We start from the raw sequence: 22645 nt of genomic DNA on the forward strand, positions 1-22645 counted from the left end.
TTTCAATCTATAACAGGATTCATCTTACAGTTGATGACATTTTACAATTATTAATGACAGTACTTTTTTTCTTGGTAATAATTAAAATGAAGGTATATCTTGAGTGATGAAAAAGGCAAAGGGAATTAGTCAAGATTAAAGGAGATTAAAAAGAAATGACAACCAAATGTAATATGTAATTTTTTGTTAAGATCTTGGATTGAAAAAAATCAAGATCAATTAAAGTTTTATCAATTAAAAATTGGCTTTATCGAGGTATAATTAGCAACTAAAATTGTCATATATTTAAAGTGCATAATGTGATTTGATATATGTATACATGTGAAAGGATTTCCACTGTAGAATTAACATACCCACTATCTCACGTTTACTTTTTTTGTGTGTGAGAACACTTAAGTTTTACTCTCTTAGCAAATTTCAGTTATACAATGCAGTATTTTCAACCATAGTCCACATGTTGTGTATTGGATCCTCAGACCTTATTTATTTTATAAATGAAATTTGTACCCTTTTATCAGCCTCTCTCTTATTTCTCTTACCATCCAGGCCCATGACAACTACTATTGTACTCTCTATTCTCTTTTTTAAGATTCCACATATAAGTGATACCATACAGTATTTATCTTTCTCTGTGGCTTATTTCACTTATCATAATTCCCCCCAGTTTCTTCCATGTTGCCACAAATGGCAGGATTCTTCTTTTTTAACACTGAAGAATTTTTATATGTGCGTATATATATATATATATATATGAATACACACATACACTACATTTTCCTTATCCATTAATCTGTCAATGAATGCTTAGGTTGTTTCCATACCTTGGCTATTGTGAATAATGCTGCAGTGAGCACAAGAAGTGAAGATAACTGATGTTGTTGTCTTCAGATATATATCCAAAAGTGGGATTGCTGGATTATATGGTAGTTCTAGTTTTAATTTCTTGAGGAACCATCATACTGTTTTCCACAGTGGCTGTACCAATTTACATGCCCACCAATAGTGTACAAAGCTCCCCTTTTCTCCACAATCTCCGCAATAGATATTATTATTTATCTTTTTGGTGATAGCTATTCTAATAAATAGAGATGAAATGATAGTTGTGAAGGTGATAGTTGAAATCTTTCAAGATATTTTTTGATTTTCCTTTTTATTTCTTTTATGGCTCATTGATTATTCAAGAACATGTTTAATCTTCACATACTTATGAATTTTCCATTTTTCTTCTTATAACTGACTACTAGTTTCATACCATTGTGGTTGGCAAAGACGCTTTACATAATTTCAGTGCTTGCAAATTTATTAAGACCTGTTTTGTGGCCTAACGTATGATCTGTCCTGGGGAATATTCCATGTGTGCTTGAGAAGAATGAATATTCTGCTGCTGTTGGATGGGATGTTCTGTTATATCTCATATAATTTCAGTGGTCTTATGTATAGTTTAAGTCCAATATGTTCTTATTGATTTTCTGTCTGGGTGATCTATTTATTCTTGAAAGTGAGGTACTGAAGTCTCCTACTATTATTCTATTGCTCTCTATTTCTCCCTTCAGATCTGTCAATATTTGCTTTATATATTAGGTACTCTGATGTTGGGTGTGTAAATATTTACAATTGTTATATGTTCTTGATGAAGTGACTCCTTTTTCATTATGACTTTGTCTCCTGTTACAATTTTTGTCTGATAAAAGTATAGCTACTCTTTTAATATTTTTGGTTTCCATTCACATGGAATATCTTTTTTTCATCCCTTTACTTTCATTCTGCGTGTGTACTTAAAGCTAAAATAAGTCTTTTGTAGGAAGCATATAGTTGTTTTTGTTTTTAATTCATTTAGTCACTGCATCTTTTTTAAAAAAATTATTTATTTTAATTAGTTTCAAGTATACCATACATTGGTTAGACATCTATATAGTTCATAAAATGATCCCTCCATTTGCTCCCGCCCTCCCATGACCCTCCACCTAGCAAACATGTTAATGCTAATTGCATTCCCTATACTGTGCTCCCCATGCCCGTGATCGTCCTTCAGCTACTAATTTGTACTTCTTTAACCCTTCACCCCATCCCCTCTTCCCCCGTCCATCACCAAATTATCCACTATAATTGTGGATCTGTTTTTGATTAGTTTGTTCTTTTTATTCCTTAGATTCCACATATAAGTGAAATCATATAGTGTTTATCTTTCTCTATCTGACTTAAATACCTTCTAGGTCCATCAAAGCAATATCTTTTTCTATCTCCTTCCTTTTAGTCTGTGTGTGTCTTTTAATCTGAAGTGAGTCTCTTGTAGGCAACATGTAGAGGTCTTGTTTTCTTAACCATTCATCCACTCTATCTTTTAGTTGGAGCACTTAATTCTTTTCCATTTGAGGTACTTATTGATAGGAATGTAGTTGTTACCATTCTTTATTCTTGTTTTTGATACATGTTTTTTCTTCTTAAAGACGTCCCTCCAACATTTCCTATAATACTGGCTTGGTGGTGATAAATTCCTTTAGTTTATTTTTGTCTGGGAAGCTCTTTATCTGTCCTTCAACTTTAAATGATAGCTTTGCTGAATAAATTATTCTTAGTTGTAGATCCTGGGTTTTCATCACATCGAATATTTTGTGCCAAACCCTTCTGTCCTGCATGGTTTCCTTTGAGAAATCAGCTGCCAGTCTTATGGGTGTTCCCTTGTAGGTAATTATCTACTTTTCTCTTGCTGCTTTTAAGATTCTTTCTTTGTATTTAAACTTTGGCATTTTAATTATGATGTGTCTTGGTGTGGGCCTCCTTGGATCTCTGATTTTTGGAATTCTCTGAGCTTCCTGGGGTTTTATGTCCATTTCCATCATCAGATTAGGGAAGTTTTCCATCAGTTTTTCTTCAAACAGCCATTTAACATCTTGATTTTCTTCAGTTACACTGATCAGATGGCTATTTGGACTTTTAATAGTGTCCCATATTCTCCTTAAATTATTTTTAAAGTCTTGGCATCTTATCTCTTGCTATTCTGATTGTGTATCCTTGGCTTTCCCATCCTCTATATAGGGCATTTAATTCTTTTCTTTATTCATTTTATTTATTCCTTTGTTTATTCCATTTAATATACTTCTCATCTCAGATAATGTGTTCCTCATTTCAGACTGGTTCCCTTTTATAATTTCCATTTCTATTTTTTATGTTTTTATCTCTTTGTTGAAGTTCTCTACACTTCCCAAAAGTACATTGAGCATCTTTATAACCTGTGTTTTGAACTCTGCATCTGTTAGATTATTTAACTCCATTATATCTGGACCTCTGTTCTGTTCTCTCATGTGGTTTCTGTTTCTTTGTCTTCCCATTTTGGCTGCCTTTCCGTGTCTGTTTCTATGTACTAAACAAAGCTCCTAAGTCTCCCGGTCTTATTAGTGTGGATTTGTGAAGTAGGTGTCCAGTGGCACAGTCCTGAGAGGGGGTCAGCTGCGGGCCAAACTTAGCCCAAGCCTCTACCCCTCCAAGGCCATCTGTCAGGATTCAGCAAGCAATCCACAGATGCTGTGCTTATAGTTGCCTCAAAAGGCCACACCAGAAACTGAGGCCACTTGCCTCCAGTATGAGTTTAGACGCTGCTCAACAAGGAGCACCTGACTCACTGAGGATACACCTGGATGTAGCTTGGGTGGGGCCCGAGTTAGGATAGGCAAGGTTTCAGGGAATCCTCTGGGTGGAGTGACCTCTTATCCAGTTTGATGACATCACGGCTATGGCGCCTCTGTGTCCCTGCACTGGGAAGAGGGAGAGCTCAGCAGAGAACAGTAGATACCGCCAGCACTTCTGTATAGAGTGAGTCTTTCCTCGGCCCTCACTCTAACAATGTCTCCCTGTAAGTCCCTGGTACTCCCTGTGTGCAGCCAAATTGGCACTGGTGCTCAGAGCAAGCAAGTCCATCACCGCGAAAATCCACTCGTGGACGCGGCCCCTTTAAGAGGAGTCTGCTGCTGCCGCTGCTGCCACTGCCGCTGCCTCAGCCTCCGTCTCACTCAGCTGCTCCAGATTGGCAGCCCTGCGTCCTCACCCCTTCCTACCTTCTCAGTTGCAGGGTGATTTCTTAGATTTTTCCCTAGTTGTATGGCTTGTTCATCTAGATCCCAGGTGATTTTTCCTTGCTGTTTGCTCTTTGTTTCCATCACAATTTTTTTATTTTTTAAAGCGCCTATAGCACCTGACATTCCTATGTGGTCTCTCATCCAAGTACTAACCAGGCCTGACCCTTCTTAGCTTCCAAGATCAGACAAGATCAGGCACATTCAGGGTAGCATGGCTGTAGACTCTGTCACAACTTTGATTTGGTCTCCAGAGGGATGAACAGAACCATAGAATCATCTATGCCATTTTTCCCCCCTCCACTTTGTGTCTTTTGATGGGAGTATTTAATCTGTGTACATTTAAAGTAATTATTAATAAATAAATACTTACTATTGCCATTTTGTTAATTGTTTTCTGGCTGTTTTTTCATCCCTTTGTTCTTTCTTTGTTCCTCTTTTGTTCTCTTCCCTTGTGGTTTGATGATTTTCTATAAGGTATGCTTTGATTCCTTTCTCTTTGTCTTTTCTGTATCTCTTTAACCTGTGTTGTTATCATGAGGCTTACCTAAACATATTATATTGATAACAATCTATTTTAAGCTGATAATAACTTCAAATGTAATCAAAAGCTCTACACTTTTACATCCCCATTTTGTTTCTGATATCACAGTTCATATCTTTTTTTATAGTGTGTATCAATTAACAAAATTTTGTAGTTATAGTTATTTTGGATATTTTTATTTTTTAACCTTTATACTAGAATTATAAGTGATTTACCCACTACCAGTACAGTAGTAGAGTATTCTGAATTCAACTATATATTTACCTTTACCAATAAGTTTTATACTTTTAAATTGTTTTCATGTTACCAATTAGCATCCTTTTATTGCAGTTTGAAGAACTCCTTTTAATATTTATTGTAAGTCTGGTCTGGTTGTGATAAACTTCAACTTTTGTTTACGAAACTCTTGATCTTTTCTTCTGTTCTGAAGGGCAATTTTTCCAGGTGGAATATCTTTGGTTAGAAGTTTTTATTCCCCGGCGCTTTGAATATATCATCTCATTCCTTCTGACCTGCATGGTTTCTGTTGAAAAATCCATTGATAGTCTTATGGAGCTTCCCTTATATATCACAAGTTGCTTTTCTCTTGCTGTTTTAAAGATTCTTTCTTTATCTTTAACGTTTGACCATTTAATTATAATGCGTCTCAGTGTGGGTCTGTTTGGATTCATTATATTTGGTTCTTTTTAGGCTTCCTGAATCTGGATGTCTGTTTCGTTTCCCAGGTTAGGGGAGATTTTAGCCATTATTTCTTTGAATAAGCTTTCTGAGACTTTCTCTCTCTCTTCTACGTCTGGGACCTCTATAGTGCATATAATGGTCTGCTTTATGGTACCCCATAATTTCTGTAAGCTATCTTTACTCTTTTTCATTTATTTTTCTTCTCTATCTAGATGACTTCCACTACTCTGGCTTTAAGTATGCTGATCCTTTCTTCTGCTTCATCTAGTCTGCTATTGAACCCCTCTGTTGAATTTTCAGTTCAGTGATGGTATTCTTCAGCTTTATGATATCTATTTGGTACTTTTTAATATTTCCTATCTCTTTGGTGAAATTTTCACTTTGTTTTTTCATTGCTCTCCTGACCTTACTGAGCATTTTTATGACCAAAATTCTCAACTCTACTGGGTAAATCACTTATTTCCACTTTATTAAAATCCAAACTCTTCACTCCTCAGGGAGAAGCTGAGAGTTGTGAGTTCCTTTTAGATTGTGTGGTGCTGTGCCGAGAGTGAGGTTTAATGGTGAGAGCATGTCCCATCCTTTCCTACCTGTTTTGATGTGAGTATTTTCTTGTTTGTATGATATATAGGATTTACTTAACTAGATTTTTTTTATTTCTCTCCAAGGGAATTGCTTTTTGTGTAGCCGTACATTCAATATGCCTATGGGAGGAAGAAAATTCAGTAGCCTCCTATATCACCATTTTGGTCCAGAGTCAAAAGTGTTTTATTTTTTGATAACTGGGGGAAAATTAATATGAACTACATATTAGATAAAATTATAGTATAATATTAAATTTGTTGGTTATGACAATGTTATTGTGGTTGTGCAGGATATTATTCTTGTCCTTTTGAGGTGACTTCTAGAGCATTTAGGAGTGAGGTCACCTTGCAACTTACTTTCAGTTTACGAAAAAAAGTCTATTAGAGTGTTTATAAGTATGATATAAATATATATCATCCATACACATAGCAGTTGTGGTAAAATGTTAAAACTGAACTTACTTAAAATGAATTGACTTTTTTTCCCCCAGCATCCAAAATCTTTTTAATAACAAGGCAGGATCTGGGGTTAGTTTTTGTAGCCACAGCTGGCCCAATGGGCCTTTGGCTCTCTTACACCTTGGGCCCTTGAAGTGCATATAGGGTTTAGTGTGGCTGTGTTGGGTTCCAGGGGCCTTGCTGAAATGCCTATACACTTCTCACCACATGCGAAAATCAGAGAGCAGGATGGTGCCTCAGCCCCTGGGGAAGTACAGGGCCAATAGGTCAAAGGTGAAGATCTTGCTTCCAGCCTTAAGGATGCTGCTCTATGTGCTGCTAACACGAAGTGCTCTCACCTTCAGTTTGGGGACTCCCTGGACACACACATCATTAGTTATAGTCCCTACAACCACAGCAATTTTGCCCTCCTGTCCAGGAAGCTTCATCTTCCAGATCATCCAGGATATGGACAGAGAAGGCTGGTTGATGTGACTCATGAACAACCTCTTTAGCACCACCAGATTGAAGGTGGAGTTGGTTCATCTGGCTAGAGACCTGTACAACTTGACCAGCAGACTTAGGTAGCAAATGTGTGTGGCAGATGTCTACCCCTATGATGGTGCCTCCTGTTCCACCAGGCCTGTAGGACTTGTTTTTATTCAATTTATATTGATTAACTGGATTCTTGACCAAGATAATCCACCAATTCAGGAATTGTATCTGGAATGAACTATGTTTTTTCTCAAGATTTTAAGTACTATACGTTCTGTAGTGAAGTTAGAGAATGATAATGCCAACTTCCTTCATAGGTTGGTGTGAAAATTAAGTGAAAAATAAAAGCAAAAAGTTTTGGAGAGCATTTGGAATGTAGTCCACACTCATTAGATATTAGTGATCCACATCATGATCGTCACTATCATTATAATTCTAGTCATCATCTTAGGACTTTGTTTGAAAGGACATATCCAGCCTTTACAAACTTAAACAGAAAAAAAAGATATTTGTTATAAGAATACATGAAAACTCAGAAAACTCAAGACCAAGAATTACAGTCAGATCTCAGGAAGGAAGGAAACCAGGAACTGGAAAGTTGGCAGGATTCAAGGCAGCCACCCACTGCATTTCACTTTTTCTGTCTCTCTGAAACTATAGGGTCTTCCTTTCATGCATTTGCTTTATTTCTTTCTGACTGTAGACTAATTTTTTTTGGTGCTAAATGCATCGGGTAGAGCATAGAGATGACACAACTCTAAGTCTTTATGTCCTCAGTTCATAAGACAGGTTAAAGTTGTGTAGTGTTTTTAGGTGACCACTTAGGTACCCATTTTTCAAATTCTTAAAAGAAAATCTGATTGACCCAGCTTGGGTTAGATGTCTATTCCTGGTGCAATCTGGTGCTAGAGTGGGACTGTCACAGGTAAGCAAGGGCCCTATATGTCATTTTCCCACACACCAGCTAATTCTCTGACACCAACTGGGTGGCTAACAATTCAATTCTGACACTAAATCCCAGAATTACTGCAAGCCCCACAGGTTAAGGACTGCCACAGCTTTAGACATTGTCTAATAATAAGGTTACCAGGCTAGCTACATTTCTGCAAGGCCAACTACCATTTTGAGGGTTCCCATGATCCCCCTCAGTTTCCCTAATTCACTAGGATGTCTCACAAACTCAGGAAAATGCTGTTGTTCTTACTATTACTGTTTATTTTAAAAAACACAAATGAAGAGCCAGATGAAATACACAGGGCAAGATCTGGAAGGCCCTGTTCCAGTGGAATTGGGCTGTGTTACCCTCCTGGCACATGGATGTATTTACCAACTTGGAATTTCTCCAAACTCTATTGTTTAGAGATTTTTCTCTGGATTTCTTTATTGTGCGATTGTTTAAACCAATGGCTATTGGTGATTGAACTCAACCTCTTCTTCCCCAGAAGCTAGAGGAGTAGAGCTGAATGCTCAAACCTTCTAATTATCTGGTTGACTTTTCTCATGACTAGCTCCTATCTTGAAGCTATCTAGGGGCTTCGCTGCCAAGTGTCATCTCATTAGTATACAAAAGACACCCATCACTTAGGAAATACCAAAGATTTTATGAATTCTCTACCAGGAACTGTGCACAAAGACCAAATATTTATTTTTTATTATAAGTATAATAAAAACAGGCCCATAGTGTGAGTAGACTCCAGAAGTTCTCAAAGAGTCGAGTTGTGATATGGCCTGAACAGACATTTCCAATAGTGATTCCAACATACTTCTGAAAGACAGCAGAGGAAAATAAAGAAACTTACTCTTGGAAGGATAAACTCTATCTTCAGACATATCTCATGCATCTGTTGTGCACATTGCTCCCCTCAATCTGCTCTATAAGATGCTTCTCCTTGTTTTTTTTTTTTTTTTTTTTTTTATCCCATATCTTAATCAACTCAGATTGCCACACAAAATACCACAGACTTTGTGGCTTAAATAACAGATATTTATTTCTCATAGTTCTGGAGTCTGGGAAGTCGAAGGTCAAGGTGTCAGCAAGCAAGGTTTCATTCTAAGACCTCTTCTCTTGGTTTAAGGTAACTGCCAACTTGCCATCTGCACACATGATCTCTTTGTGCTTGAGAGGATAGAGAGAGAAGGAGAGAGAGGAAGGAAGGGTCACTGGTGTCCTTTTTATAAGGACACTAATTATATGGATCAGTGCCTCACTCTTATGATCTTATTTAAACTTAATTACCTCCTTAGAGGCCTTGTCTCCAAATACAGTCACATTAGGGGTTAGAGTTTCATTATATAATTTTTTTGAGGAAACACAATTCAGTCCATAGCATTTGCTGTTCTCAATACTACCAAAATTTCCCCCATCCCCCAGAGCCCAGCACCTTATTACTAGAGAATTTCCTTTATAAAAGACCACCAAAGGGAGACTAACCCAAAGGGATATCTAATGGTGAAGTTTTAGCTATTAGTAGGGAAGAGGATGGTAATAGAGAATCAGGAAGGGAAATGAGAGGTCCATGAAGTTTAAAATCATGCTTTCTGGGAAACTTTGTATTTAAACTACAATGAAGTCTAAGTCTTCATCTTTCCAACAAACTTTATAACTAATTCCTGGAACCTGGAATCAGCATTCATTAAATTCATTTTAAATTACTGATTTTCTTCTTTGACTAGCTCTTGGCCATGTTTTAGAACTATTTTAATTTTTACTTGAAGAATTCTCTCATTAGAACAGTTTCTGAGCCCAGCCCTTTGGAATACATCATATAGGAAAGCCTCACTCTGTATATTAGGTTATTTTTGTGTTGACCCTATTTCTCATCTGGCTTCTCAGTGTATGGAGCTGATTCAAGCTCAGAGCTCCCACTGACTTCAAAAGGCTCTAAGGTAAAGTAAGAAATAGTCTCACAGAAATTTCCCAAAGATATTTTGGATTTATAAAAATGCATTGCTATATTTAAAAAAGACGTGAATATTACTCCTGAATAATGAATGGATGAGTACCAGTCAGACAAAGTCAAGAAATTCTCTTTGATAGTAGAAAAAAGCTCTTATAAATTCATAGTACTTGGCAAATACATTCATTCTTCTGGGGAGAAATTTTAGGTTCTGTTATAGTTTCAAAAGCACAGGAGTAGAATCCTTTAAATCAAATCTCTACTTTATAGGTGTCAAATATCTACCATACTATCTTCATAAAGTAAATGTAAAAATTATAAACTATTTTGAGAAAGATATACAGAACATAGAATTTAAAGTAGATATTCTCTGGATTTCTATAAACTTTCCAAATTTTTCAAAAATAGCTGTTTTAAATTTCAAGTAGGATCTAGACAGGGATGAGTTGTATTTGTAATGTTATTTCACAGGTTGGAAAATATCACACATCTGTATAAGACTCACTCAGACGCCTTCAGAAAGAAGGAAACATTGTAAATATATAAGGGTAATTGCAGGAACTGGAAATACAGGAACTGGAAATAGGGTCAGCTAGGCTCTGGGGATTGACTCTGCAGTCTTGTTTTATTGATCAGAGAAACCACTCTAGTAATATTTTTTTCTGTTTTCTCCAGTGGACTTTCACTTCCAACTGACTGATTGTAGACACCATATCTGACATGTCCAGTTCAATAATCTTTTTTTCTGTTTACCACCGTTTTCATTTCCTCCACTGGAGCAGCAACTCTGGCAGAAGCAGAGAAGAAATGGGTGGGTGTTCTGGATGTTCTTCTTAATGCAGAAACAAAACAATAGATGAAATTAAAAGTACACATGCTAAGAAAAGCCCAGGATTCCAGCTGATAGAAAGAATGCTGTGAGGATTTTTTTTGCACAGCAAAGGAAACCAACAACAAAATGAAAAGACAACCTACTAAATGGGGAAGTATATTTGCCAATGATACATCAGATAAGGGGTTACTATCCAAAATTTATGAAGAATGCATACAACTCAACACCAAAACCCCCCCAAACAATCCAGTAAAAAAATGGGTGGAGGACCAGAATAGGCATTTCTCCAAAGAGGACATACAGATGGCAAATAAACATATGAAAAGATGCTCGACTTCACTAATCATCAAAGAAATGCAAATTAAAACCACAATGAGATATCACCTCACACCTGTCAGAATGGCTGTAATCAATAAATCAAAGAAGAACCGTGTTGGTGGAGACTTGGAGAAAAGAGAACCCTTATGCACTATTGGTGAGATTGCAAATTGGTATAATCACTATGGAAAACAGTTTGGAGAGTCCTCAAAAATTAAGAATAGGACTACCTTATGACCTAGCAATTCCACTTCTGGGTATTTATCTAAAGGAAACCAAAACACTAATTTGAAAAGATATATGCACCATTATGTTCACTGCAGTGCTATTTACAATGGCCAACATAAAGGAGCAACCTAAGTGCCCATTAATAGACAATTGGATAAACAAGTGGTACATATATACAAGGGAATATTACTCAGCGATAAAAAATGAGGAAGAAGGACCAGAGTGGTTTTATGATAAACTAGTCTTTTACCATGAGGAAAAAGGACGAGAGTGGTTTTATGATAAACTAGTCTTTAATGCCTTTCATTTTCATGAACCCATGGCTAGAGGTTCACTGACAAAGGTGACATTCAATTGAGCTCCTGAATTAGCAGTCTTACCTGCGAAATACGTAGCTCTGTTGGCATATTTTAAGAAACATTTCATTGGGCAGATATAGCATCTTTTAAAGGAAACAATAAATAACTTCTTGCCTAAATTTAATGCAGAGAATGATCTTCATTCTTAGTGTTGATCTATTCACTAACTCGCCTTCTTATCAGGTATAATACATTCCTGTTGGCAGCTTGATTTAATTGGACTTGTGGTAACTGAATTGAGCACTTTCATTAGGTAATTATTTTGTTATAACAACCACTTTTCAGCTTGCTAGAGAAAAGAAATTTTCTATTTTTCTCAAACTCGAAATGGAACCTGGATTCTTTTCTTTTATAACAAAGGGGAATAAAAGTGATCAGTTATAGAATTAAGGTGAGATTGAGCTATAGGATGAAGAAAAATAACCTTGACTTATGTATTGATAAGAGACAATGTGCTTTTGAATACAGAATTAGAATTTCTCAAATTGTGGGTACTGGCACTGGGTAGTTTTCACTTTTGAGCAGAGTGATTATTTTTCCCCTGCCTCAGTTTTCCTCTGGAAGTGGAGATTTTTTTCCTTCAAAAATTTTCCTAAGCAAGAAAATAATTGCTGGAAAAAGAAAATAGAACATAAAGAAGTACCCTTGTATCTTGATTCTGAACCAATGTCTGTGGATCTAGGGTAGCTTTTTTTCCCAAGCAAATTAATTAATTATTGTTCTTTGAAAAATTTTTATGAAACTTAGTCATTTATTAACTTCAGAAAAACACTTTGTCTTTAAGAAAAGACTCACGCTCTGAAAATATTGCCTGAGACTGAGCAACTAGGATAAAAGCTATCTTCTAATTCCCACGTACTTGTGAGATTCAACCTTACTGTATCTTTTGTTGGTTGGCAAGAATGATTGTAAATAATCTAAGGATGCTTTAGATTAGACAAATAATTAGCATTGACACTGAGAAAGCCAACAAGACCTTAATTAATTGATTTACTAATAGCTATTCTCCATTTATAGGCATTAGCCCAAATTGGGTTTTAAGCTGGGACAGGGGCCACAAGATAAACATTTTCTTTCTCTAAATTTCTGATTACCTGCCAGCTTCTCAGTCTCACCATCAAGTAGTCTTTGGAGGTTTTTGTTTGCTAAAGGATTGAGGCTAATTCCAAATAGCTTCCATCTTAAATATATTTTTACATAAGTTTATTGCGAAATGGTTGGTCAGCATTGTAATTACATTTTGCTTTAGGATTTTTTTAGTTTTACATTTTCAGCAAGGAAAATAGAACAAAGGAAACATTTTTCATTTAAACAAGTGATGTTGCAAGTGAAGCTTTCCCTAGTGGATGATAAAAATAATGACATTTCTGTTCCAGAAACCCAGGGGCCAGAGTGTGGCTGTGTTCCAGTCACCATTGTGGAACAAACCATCCCAAGACCTAATGGCACAAATAACAAGCACTTTATTTTCTATAACAAATTTGTGGGTTAACTGTACTCAGTTGGGGCCATTGCTGAGGCCATATTTCTGTTTCATATGATGTTATCTGGGCTGTAGTCATCTGGAACTCAACTGGGCTGGACCATCCAAGTTGGTGCACTTACAAGGCTGACAGTAGGTGCTAGCCATCTGCTGGGAGCTTAGCAGTTGACAGGAGCACCTTGGTTTTCTCTATGTAGGCTTCTTAAAGCATGGTGAGTGGGCTGCAAGAGAAAATGTTCCAAGAGAAAAGAGATGAAGATGCAGCTCTCTCAAGGCCCAGCCTCGGAAGTTACACAGATTCTGCCATATTCTATTAGACTGATTCGTAGGGCTGGTCCAAATTCAGTGTGGTTATACGAGGATATAATACGAGAGATGGCAAGTGGGACCATCTTTAGAGACTAGCTACCACAAGCATCTAGAATGGAAAAAAAGATGGCATTATTTCAAAATGCACTTGAAAATGGTCTGTCTTGCTCTTTATCTGTGATGATCTTCACTGGTTATTGGGATGACTTTAGTTGGACTCAGGAGCGGGTAGTCAGAGCACTCTCTTTAAGAGAAGTGGATTTGAGGTAAAAGCTGTCCCAAGATAAAACAACATTACAATGTGACTGGTTTTCTTTTAAATAGAGCCAAACCTGCATTCTTTAAAAATTAAAAAAATATATTTATTATTTTAATTATAGTTGACATACAACATTATAGAAGTTTCAGGTGTACAACACAGCGATTAGACATTTATATAACTTAGGAAGTGATCACCCTGATAAATCCAGTACCTATCTGACACCACACACAGTTATTCCAATATTACTGACTCTATTCCCCATGCTATACTCTACATCCCCATGACGATTTTGTAACTAATTTTGTACCTCTTAATCCCCTCTTCCTTTCCTCCACCTTCTACTCCCCAATCTGACAACCATCAAAATGCTCTCTGTATTTATGAGCTTGTTTCTGTTGTTTGTTTGTTTATTCTGTTCTCTACATTCCACATATGACGTTTGTCTTTCTCTATTTGATTTACTCCACTCAGCACAATGCCCTCTAGGTTCATCCTTGTTGTTGCAGATGGCAGGATTTCATTCTTTTTAATGGCTGAGTAATATTCCATTGTATATATATCACTTTTTCTTTATCCTTTCATCCATTGATGGACGCCCAGTAGGCTTCCATATCTTGGCTACTGTAAAGAATGCTGCAGTGAACATATGGATTTACATGTCTTTTCAAAGTAGTGTTTTGGGTTTCTTTAAATAAATACCCAGAAGTGGGATTAGTGGGCCCTTCTTTGACTCTTGTAATAGCCTTTGTTTTAACGTCCATTTTGTCTGGTATAAATATTGCTACCCCACTTTTTTGGTTTGTTTGTTTCAGTTTTGATGAAATGTCTTTATCCATCCCTTCACTTTTAGTCTGTGTGTGTCTTTAGATCTGAAGTGAGTCTCTTATAGATAGCACATGTAATAGTCTTGTTTTCTTATCCATTCAGCCAAATTATCTTCTCACTGGAACATTTAATCCATTTACATTTAAAGTAATTATTGACAGATATGTAGTTATTGCCATTTTATTATTCTTATTTTTTTATCTTTTTTTCTTTTTTCTTTTTCTTCTTAAAGAAAGCTCTCTAACACTTTCTGTAACACTGGTTTGGTGGTGATGAACTCCTTTAGTTTTTTCTTGTTTGAGAAGCTTCTTTTGATTTTAATGATAGCTTTGCCTGGATGGAGTAATCTCGGTTGTATATCCTGGCTTTATATCATTTTGAATATTTCCTGCCAATCCCTTCTGGCCTGAAAAGTTTCTGTTGAGAAATCAGCAGACAGTATTATGGAAACTTCCTTGTAGGTAACTAACTACTTTTCTCTTACTCCTTTTAAGATTCTCTCTTTGTCTTTAAACTTTGGCATTTTAATTATGACGTATCTTGGTATGGGCCTCTTTGAATTCATATTGTTTGGTACTCTCTGTGCTTCCTGGGCTTGTAAGTCTATTTCCTTTACCAGGTTAAGGAAGTTTTCCGTCATTATTTCTTGAAATAGGTTTTCAATTCCTTGTTCTCTCTCTTCTCCTTCTGGTATGATGAAACTGTTGATATGCTTGATGTTGTCCCAGAGGCCCCTTAAACTGTCCTCATTTTTTGTATTCTTTTTTCTTCTTCCTGTCTGATTGGGTGTTTTCTGCTATGTTATCTTCTAAATCATTGATTCGATCCTCCACTTCATCTACTCTTAAATCCTCCTAAGGTATTCTTCATTTCAGTTATTGTATTAATCATTTCTTACTGGTTCCCTTTTATGTTTTCCATCTCCATTTTTTAATGTTTTCTATCTCATTGTTAAAGTTCTCACTGAGTTTATCTACTCTTCCCCTAAGTTCATTGAGCATCCTTATAACCAGTGTTTAGAACTTCGCTTCTGGTAGATTGCTCGTCTCCATTTTGTTGAGTTCTTTTTTTTCTGGAGCTTTGTTCTGTTTTTTTTTTTTCATGTGGGACATGATTCTTTGTCTACCCATTTTGGTTTCTTCCCTGTGTCTGTTTCTATGTATTAGGTAGGGTTGCTATGTCTTCCAGTCTTAGTAGAGTGGCCTTATGTAATGGGTATGTTGTGGGTCTCAATAGAATGGTCTTCCCTGGTCATCTGAGACAGGAGCTCCAGGTATGTCCTTTGTATGGGTTGTGTGTGCCCTCTTGTTGTAGTTGAGCCTTGGTTGCTGTTTGCTCATTAGTGGGAAGGATTGTCCCTCAGGCTGATTGGTTGTGATGACTGGCCGTGACAAGGAGATGTTGTGCAGGGGCTGACCCTACAGAGCAGAATTTGCTTCAGTAGGGGTCTGGTGCCTGCCAAGTCTTCCCTTTGGGTGTGTCATCCTCAGATGTGACCCTGGGGGGTGCTCCAGCTCAGACTGAAGCCGGCTACTTAATGTGCAGTCTGGGGCCTCCTGGATGGGGTCCTGCTGCAGGCCAAGTTGAGCTGCAGACTGTGCCCTTCCTGGGGCTACCTGGCATGAGCCACCAAGCAATCTGTAGATGGCTGCCACCCATGCTGGGCTTGCAAGTGCCTCGAGAGGCCAAGCCAGGACCTGAGGCTGCCACTAGTGCTGGGCTTGAGGCTGTCCAGCAAGAGGTATGGAGCATGCTGAGTCCAGATGCTGCTTGTTTGTGAAACTTTGAGAGATTTTAATAAAATCTGCAGCATGAGCCAAGGCAGGCCATTTATATGGAAAATCCACTGCAAGTGGCTTGGGTGGGCCTGCATGTTGGGAGGGGCGGGGTCTCAGTGAATCACCGGGGTGGGGCAACTGTGTTAGCTACATTGATGGAAACTCACAAATGGCACCCACATGGATATGCAAGACAGGTGGGAAAGGGCTCAACAAAGGAACAATACCCTCCTCCAGCACTTCTGTCTGGGAGAAATCTGCCCTTCCAGGCCTTACCCTGAAGCCAGACAACTTAGTTCCTCCCTATATGTCCCTGGTGCCTTTTGAGCTGCTGCCCTACTGCTGGAGCTCAGAGTGAGTGAGTTCGTCATTAAGTCAGTGTACAGGCCCTTTAAGAGGAAAGTCTATGACTCCCTCAGCCTTCCATCTCACTCAGCCACAATATCTGATGGTTTCCACAGGCAGAAGTTTTGGGGACTTCTCTTCTAAGCACTGGAACTGTGGGCTGGGGAGCCTTACTTTTTTGGGGGGACCTCCAAAGCTGAGATATTTCTCCCAATTCTCAATCACCATATGCGGGTGTGGGACCAGCCCATTTCATGTCTCGCGGTGGCCTCTTCTGTATGTCCTTAGTTGTAGGACTTCTGTTCAGCTAGACTCCTAATAATGGCTGTTCTATAGTTTAGTTGTAATTTTCACATGGTAGTGGGAGGAAGCAAGCACAACATTTAGCTACTCTGCCAACTTGACTGGAAGCCCCCAAACTTGTACTCTTTTTGTCTAAATGTTTTCCCAGATATTTCTTCTTTTTCTTAGCTGCTGTGGTTGCGACCGTTGAGTGCAAGCTTTGGAATTAAATTTCTTGGATTTGAATTACATCTCCTTCAATTACTAGCTGTGTGACTCTGGGTAAGAGATTGGTACTTGCAAGATTCAGTTTCCTCATCTTGAAAATGGGGTATTTATCTACTGCATAGATTGTTAGACTTGAGATAATGCATATAATGTGCTTAGCATAGTGTGTGGAATGCAGTGAGTTCTTGGGAAGTTGTAGTTACTGTTATTATGTAATAATAGGTTTATGAGAGAACCTAAGCACCAAGAAGTTGAGCATAAAGTCACGTGTTGCTGTGTGGCTACAATAAGATAAGAAGAGGTCTCCTAAGCTAAACATCTTTGAGTTAAGAGGAAATGTCATTGTACCAATGGATCTCCTATCTCTTTTTCTTATGCTTATGCCACATTTTGTGCCCTCTGCTTCAAATTCATATGATGAGAGTTGCCCCACTGCTGTTTGATGTTGAAGGGGGCCTGGAACTGGATGAGGACTGGGCAGCAGTGAGTGGAAGTAGGCCAAGAACACAAATGTCTGAGTTTCTGTAGTCTCCACCCGGATGTTATGATATCAGAACTTCTTGAATGGTGTGAGCCTGTGGTTTTTATATTCTTTTAGTTACCAGATACTTGTCAGAAATGAAGAGTAGTGATTTGCATGAGTTATACCACCTAGAAGAACAAATTTTCATATTTTATTTTTTTCTGTTTCCCGTGTTCATTTGCCACATACTGTGCTGTGACCTAGTGGTTGGAAAAAGGGTGCCCACAAAGCGTTTTCCTGTCATGGAGGGGATGGGTTCTCCTTTCCTCTGGTCTGATTGTTTCCATGTGCAGGGACAAAGAGTAACCCTTCTGGCCTCTTGTTCCATCCATTATTTCTTATGAGTTTCTTGGGTAATATCTACTGGTCCATGATTCTCAAGGCTCCAGATTCTAAGGATATATTCTTTACTTTCTGCACTACCCTAGATACAATGAGGAAATACTTGCTGTTGGTGTATGTGTCCTGCGGACCCAACCCTCCCTTAAGATGGGCTTTCCCAAGATCTAGTATGGGGCGATGGGCAGGAAAGTGTCATACATTACTTGCTTTACAGATTTAGGTTACAGATCTTTCAATGGGCCTGTCAATACTGATGCTGCAATGATCAGTGCATCACCTTATTTAACCATTGGTCCTAAACTGGGAGAAAGAAGAAATGGGTATTATTATTAATTCCCTAAAACCCCAACAGTGATGTTTTCCAGCTCCCACTTAGCTGGGGTTGCCTGAATGATCAAGAACAATCTGCTTAAAATGAACTCATATCCTACTTTTCTTAAAAGAAATACATATTTGTTAGTGTCTATATACAAGCAGTAAAAAAACCTTTCTCTTTAAAAGGAAACATATACAGAACTCTTAAAAAGAATTCTTTCTTGCATATTCACAGTTTGTCTCTTAGAGAGACAGGTGTGTTTCTCTTTACTTATTCAACAAATATTTATTCAGCACCTTCTATATGCCAAGCACTGTCTTAGGTGTTGGAGCTGTCACTGGAAAGCAAAAACAGATGGGGCCCTTACTCTTCTGTTTGGTTTTCTAGTCTACTGGAGGAGATAGGCATGAATATAAAAATCATATAAATTGTTGTATATTTAAAAACAAGCTGTGACCAGTGGTATGAAGTTAATAGTCCACGATTCTGTGCAAATGTTTAACAGATACTCTGACTTGAGCTGTCTGTGGGATTAGATATCTCTGAAGAAATAATGCTTGAGCTAAGGATGAGGACAAATAAATAAATGGGGTGAAGTTAACTGAGTTAGTACTCATAGAGAAACAATTAACTGGCCCTTTATCTTTATATTTTATTATCTATCCAGCCTTTCTGAATATTCAGATGTGGCAATGATTTTCTATCATACTTTCCAACTACCCTGACCAGCTTTCCTTAAAGTGAGAACACATGACTTGTCAAAGGATTTTCTACCTAAATTGTCGATTTATTTTTCATTCATTCATTCATTCATTCATTCATTCACTCACTTACTCACTCACTCACTCACTCACTCCATCCATCCATCCATCCATCAAACCATCCATCCATCCATCCATCCAAACACATTTATCAAATGCCTGTGTGTGCCTACTACCGTGCTAGGAAATGGGATGTAGAAAGGCCTAAAAACAAAATCATGGTTAATTGACATTAATTATATCTTTCATTGGGCTCCTACACTATTGTGTTTTTCTCTCAGCACTGTCAAGTGTTGTGTTTATTAACTTTCATGTTTGTCTTCATGTGAGACTCAGCTCTGTAGTTAGACAATATGTCTCATTCATTTTTCGGTTCCTGGTGCCTAATATGGTACATAGTCGATATTTAAGAAATATTTGTTGAATGATGAATTTAATTTATTATTATTATTATTGAGGAGCGTAATATTAAATATGAGATAAATAATCACTGCTATTATGCAGGCTAAAATTGGAGTAACCAGTTTGATGTTCTAGTATGTTAAAAGATGAACTGAGGCACAGCAAAATTTTCGAGTTTATTTGAACATACGTCAATTCAAATTGGGCAGTGCCAAACCTAAAGTGGTTGGAAGCACTTCGCCCACAGGAACTAGGGGAGAGGTTTTTATAGAGACAACATGGCAGTAAAGCAGATAAATTATTTGATGGTTATATCTTAAGCAGTTGCCTTGTTTGGGAAAGCATAGTTGGCTGTTTGTGGCTGATTGTTAAAGTCAAGTGCATTGACTCTGGCTTAGGTTTTAGTTTGCTTACATAAGCTACCAAGGCATTAGAGCCACCTCAAACTAATGGCCTCCTTATTAAATTCTTTAACAGGTGTAAACTAATAATGCCACACCTTAAGTGAAGTGGATGGCTTCTGGTGAGACCTCAGCATGCCTGGCCAAGAGCCATCAGAAACAGCTCCTTTGTCATTTTGCTTTGCCTCTTAGTGCCTTAAGTCGTGGGATCTTTCAGGGAGCAAGAGCAATAACACATTGCTACCTGTTGTGGAGATGAATGAAATGATTGATAAATGGACCCTGTTCCTTGGATATAGGCAACCTATGAATTGGCATATCTTAATCACATCAAATCACATTGTATCTTTAGGTCTCAGAAGAGTTTAGTGAAATAGTCAAAAGCTAAGAAATTTAAACTTTTTTCTTAGATTCAGAAAGAATTTCTATAAATTTCTCTTAAAGTAAAGACTGTTTTAGAAAAGTGAATAAGATGTCTGGCACAGATCTCTCAACTCTCAAAATAGACCTGTGAGATTCAGATGCAAAAACGGGCCATAATTTCTTCTCTTACAGGTGCACTACAAATCAAATGATTTCCATTTGTTTTTCTTGTCATTTTAGCTACCACTATAGCTTCATTATGTCTTTGTGTTTCCCTCCTCTTTGCCCTACCAATTCCGCCTAAGATTTTCCACAGTTCTTGGTTGAGAAGTAAATTTATAAATTACCTGACAGTAAAATCAGAGGATAAGTAAATCACCATCCAGTTTGATCACAAAATCAAAATGTTTGTAAAATGTCAAACCTTTAACAAGTCTATTGCTTCTTTTGAAAAATGTGTCAGTTCTCCTTCATGCTGAGAACAACTAAGTCATTCCATGAATTTTTCTCTGATATAAGGCCAAAGGTGCAATGTTTTCAGACTATAAATTATGTCCAACATCTAACAAAATGGTTAAGCAGCATTTTTTCTTTTTATTTTTAAGGATCTTATTTCATAATTTAAACCTCTATTGAACAAAGTTGAGCTCTGTGTTTTTGTTAACTCAAATAGATAATGTAAAATTTGTCCTGAAGTTTCAGGCAGTAAAAGTTTGGTCTACAGGCCTTCAGCTATTTGTGCTTTCCTGTTAATGTCATCAGACATTTTCCTTCTAAGTACTCTTCAGAATTATGCTATGTATCTGGGCATATATATTTATATGTATATATAAAACTCCCTCCACTCTAAGAGTTGTTCATCAAACCCCAATTCCTGCTTGACTTTAATTAATCTTGCCCACAGATGACAAATTGGGGACCTTTGGAGAACATTTGTCAAAGTCAAGTTCTTTTGCAAAGCCAAAGTAAAGATCTTTAAAAAAGATTTTGAAGAAGTGTTTGGCGAGTTGAGCATGCACTTCCAAATCTGCTGAGAGGGATAATCACTGCAAACAGTGAGCTCGTTGAACTTGAGGAACTCAAGCAGGGCTACCAATTTCCAGGTAAAAAATTTAATATTAGTGGAACATGTTGGCCTATTAAATATAGAAACCCATTTCTGAGAATGGTTAATAACTGGAACCTTGCAAAAAGTCAGTTTCTCATAGGAAGTTTAAAAAATGGTTAAAGAAAACATTCCTGAAACTTTCCAAATGATATAACTAGTAATCTGAGGTGTAACATGAATACTCTTTGTTGAACTGATAATAAAGAAGAAAACATATTCTCCCCCTACCCATTCTCTCTCTCTCTCGCGCATACATGCACGCATGCACACACACACACGCACACACACACGCACACACACACACATACATATGTACCTGTAGAGTCTACTTAATGCATTAAACTTAGGTATGAGTTTCTGTGTATGAGAGTTTCAGAACAAAAATATTCTATCTGGCCATGTAAAGAATTGAAAGATCTTTATTTCTCAAACTTGCCACCTTCTCTCATCTTGTTTCCTATCTCAAACAACTCTCCCCCAACTTTCAAATAAGCCTCAAATACTACATTAATATTTTTGGGTTGTCCAACTAACTAATAATTATTTCTTTTTCTTGCCTTTAAGTATTTCTAAACAAGGTTGGCTAATTCTCTCAAAGATTAGGTCCATCTTGACATCTTTATTTTAGGTCTAAACATAAGGTGAAGGGCCAACAAGACTTTGGTGTGTAAAGCTAGGAGACAAGCAGTCTTTCAACACCCTTCATTTATAGCCTCCATTATCATTTATCTTGTATAATGAATCAGATCATTTTCTTTCTCATTAGCTACCCTTCCCAATGGGTTGGTCTGCTTCAAATGGATTGCTAGCTGCAGATCAAGCATGCTCAAATATCTCATCAATTCCAGATAATTCCCCTAATTGAGAAACTTGTACTTTTATTGCATCCTCAAAAAGCAATTTCCTAATAACTTATTAAAATAATGCCATTTTCCAGCTTTTAAAGAAGTCCCACTTTTACATGGTGTCATGCTATAATTAATACAGCATCAGTGATTAAGCTGAATACCAATTTGAGGCATTTGCACAGCTTTAACTGAGTTCGGTCACTAATGGGGTATGGCACTTTGATTGTTCCTTGATACCTGAATGCTGCAGCAATACCTAGATTTTTGGATTACCTTGAAATGTTTTTAGACTTTTGCAACCATGGCAACAGTTGGTTCAAATGAATCCAAGAGCTTTAAAAACTAAGATTTCATTGTTGAATTTCTTTGCTTTTTTTTTTAACCCCTTGTTCACAAAACTTATGAGAAAATAGTTACAGCCAGGTTTTGTATAAATATGGTATTCACCATTCTATAGAAAAGGGAAAAATATAGGTATAATTGTTTTCCCACCAGATAGAGAATGGAAAACTGTTGTGTGGGTCCTCTAACTGGTGTTTAAAGGTTACATGATAATATAGCAGTAAAGTGGTAAAAAAAAACCCGGTGCAAAATTAGAACCCATCCAAATGTCTAAGCTTAGA

General features: G+C 37.3%; 2 pseudogenes; both read right to left on the reverse strand.

Annotated features, from left to right (window-relative positions):
- Nucleotides 1-4177: 4177 nt before the first annotated feature.
- On the reverse strand, nt 4178-4296 carry LOC120588574 (uncharacterized; annotated as a pseudogene).
- A 2112-nt stretch (nt 4297-6408) lies between these two features.
- LOC120588130 (60S ribosomal protein L18-like) overlaps nt 6409-22645 on the reverse strand; it is a 65404-nt pseudogene continuing 49167 nt past the window's right edge.

This window comes from Pteropus medius, unplaced genomic scaffold (genome assembly GCF_902729225.1).
Source record: "Pteropus medius unplaced genomic scaffold, Ma_sr-lr_union100, whole genome shotgun sequence".
Classification (NCBI taxonomy): domain Eukaryota; kingdom Metazoa; phylum Chordata; class Mammalia; order Chiroptera; family Pteropodidae; genus Pteropus; species Pteropus medius.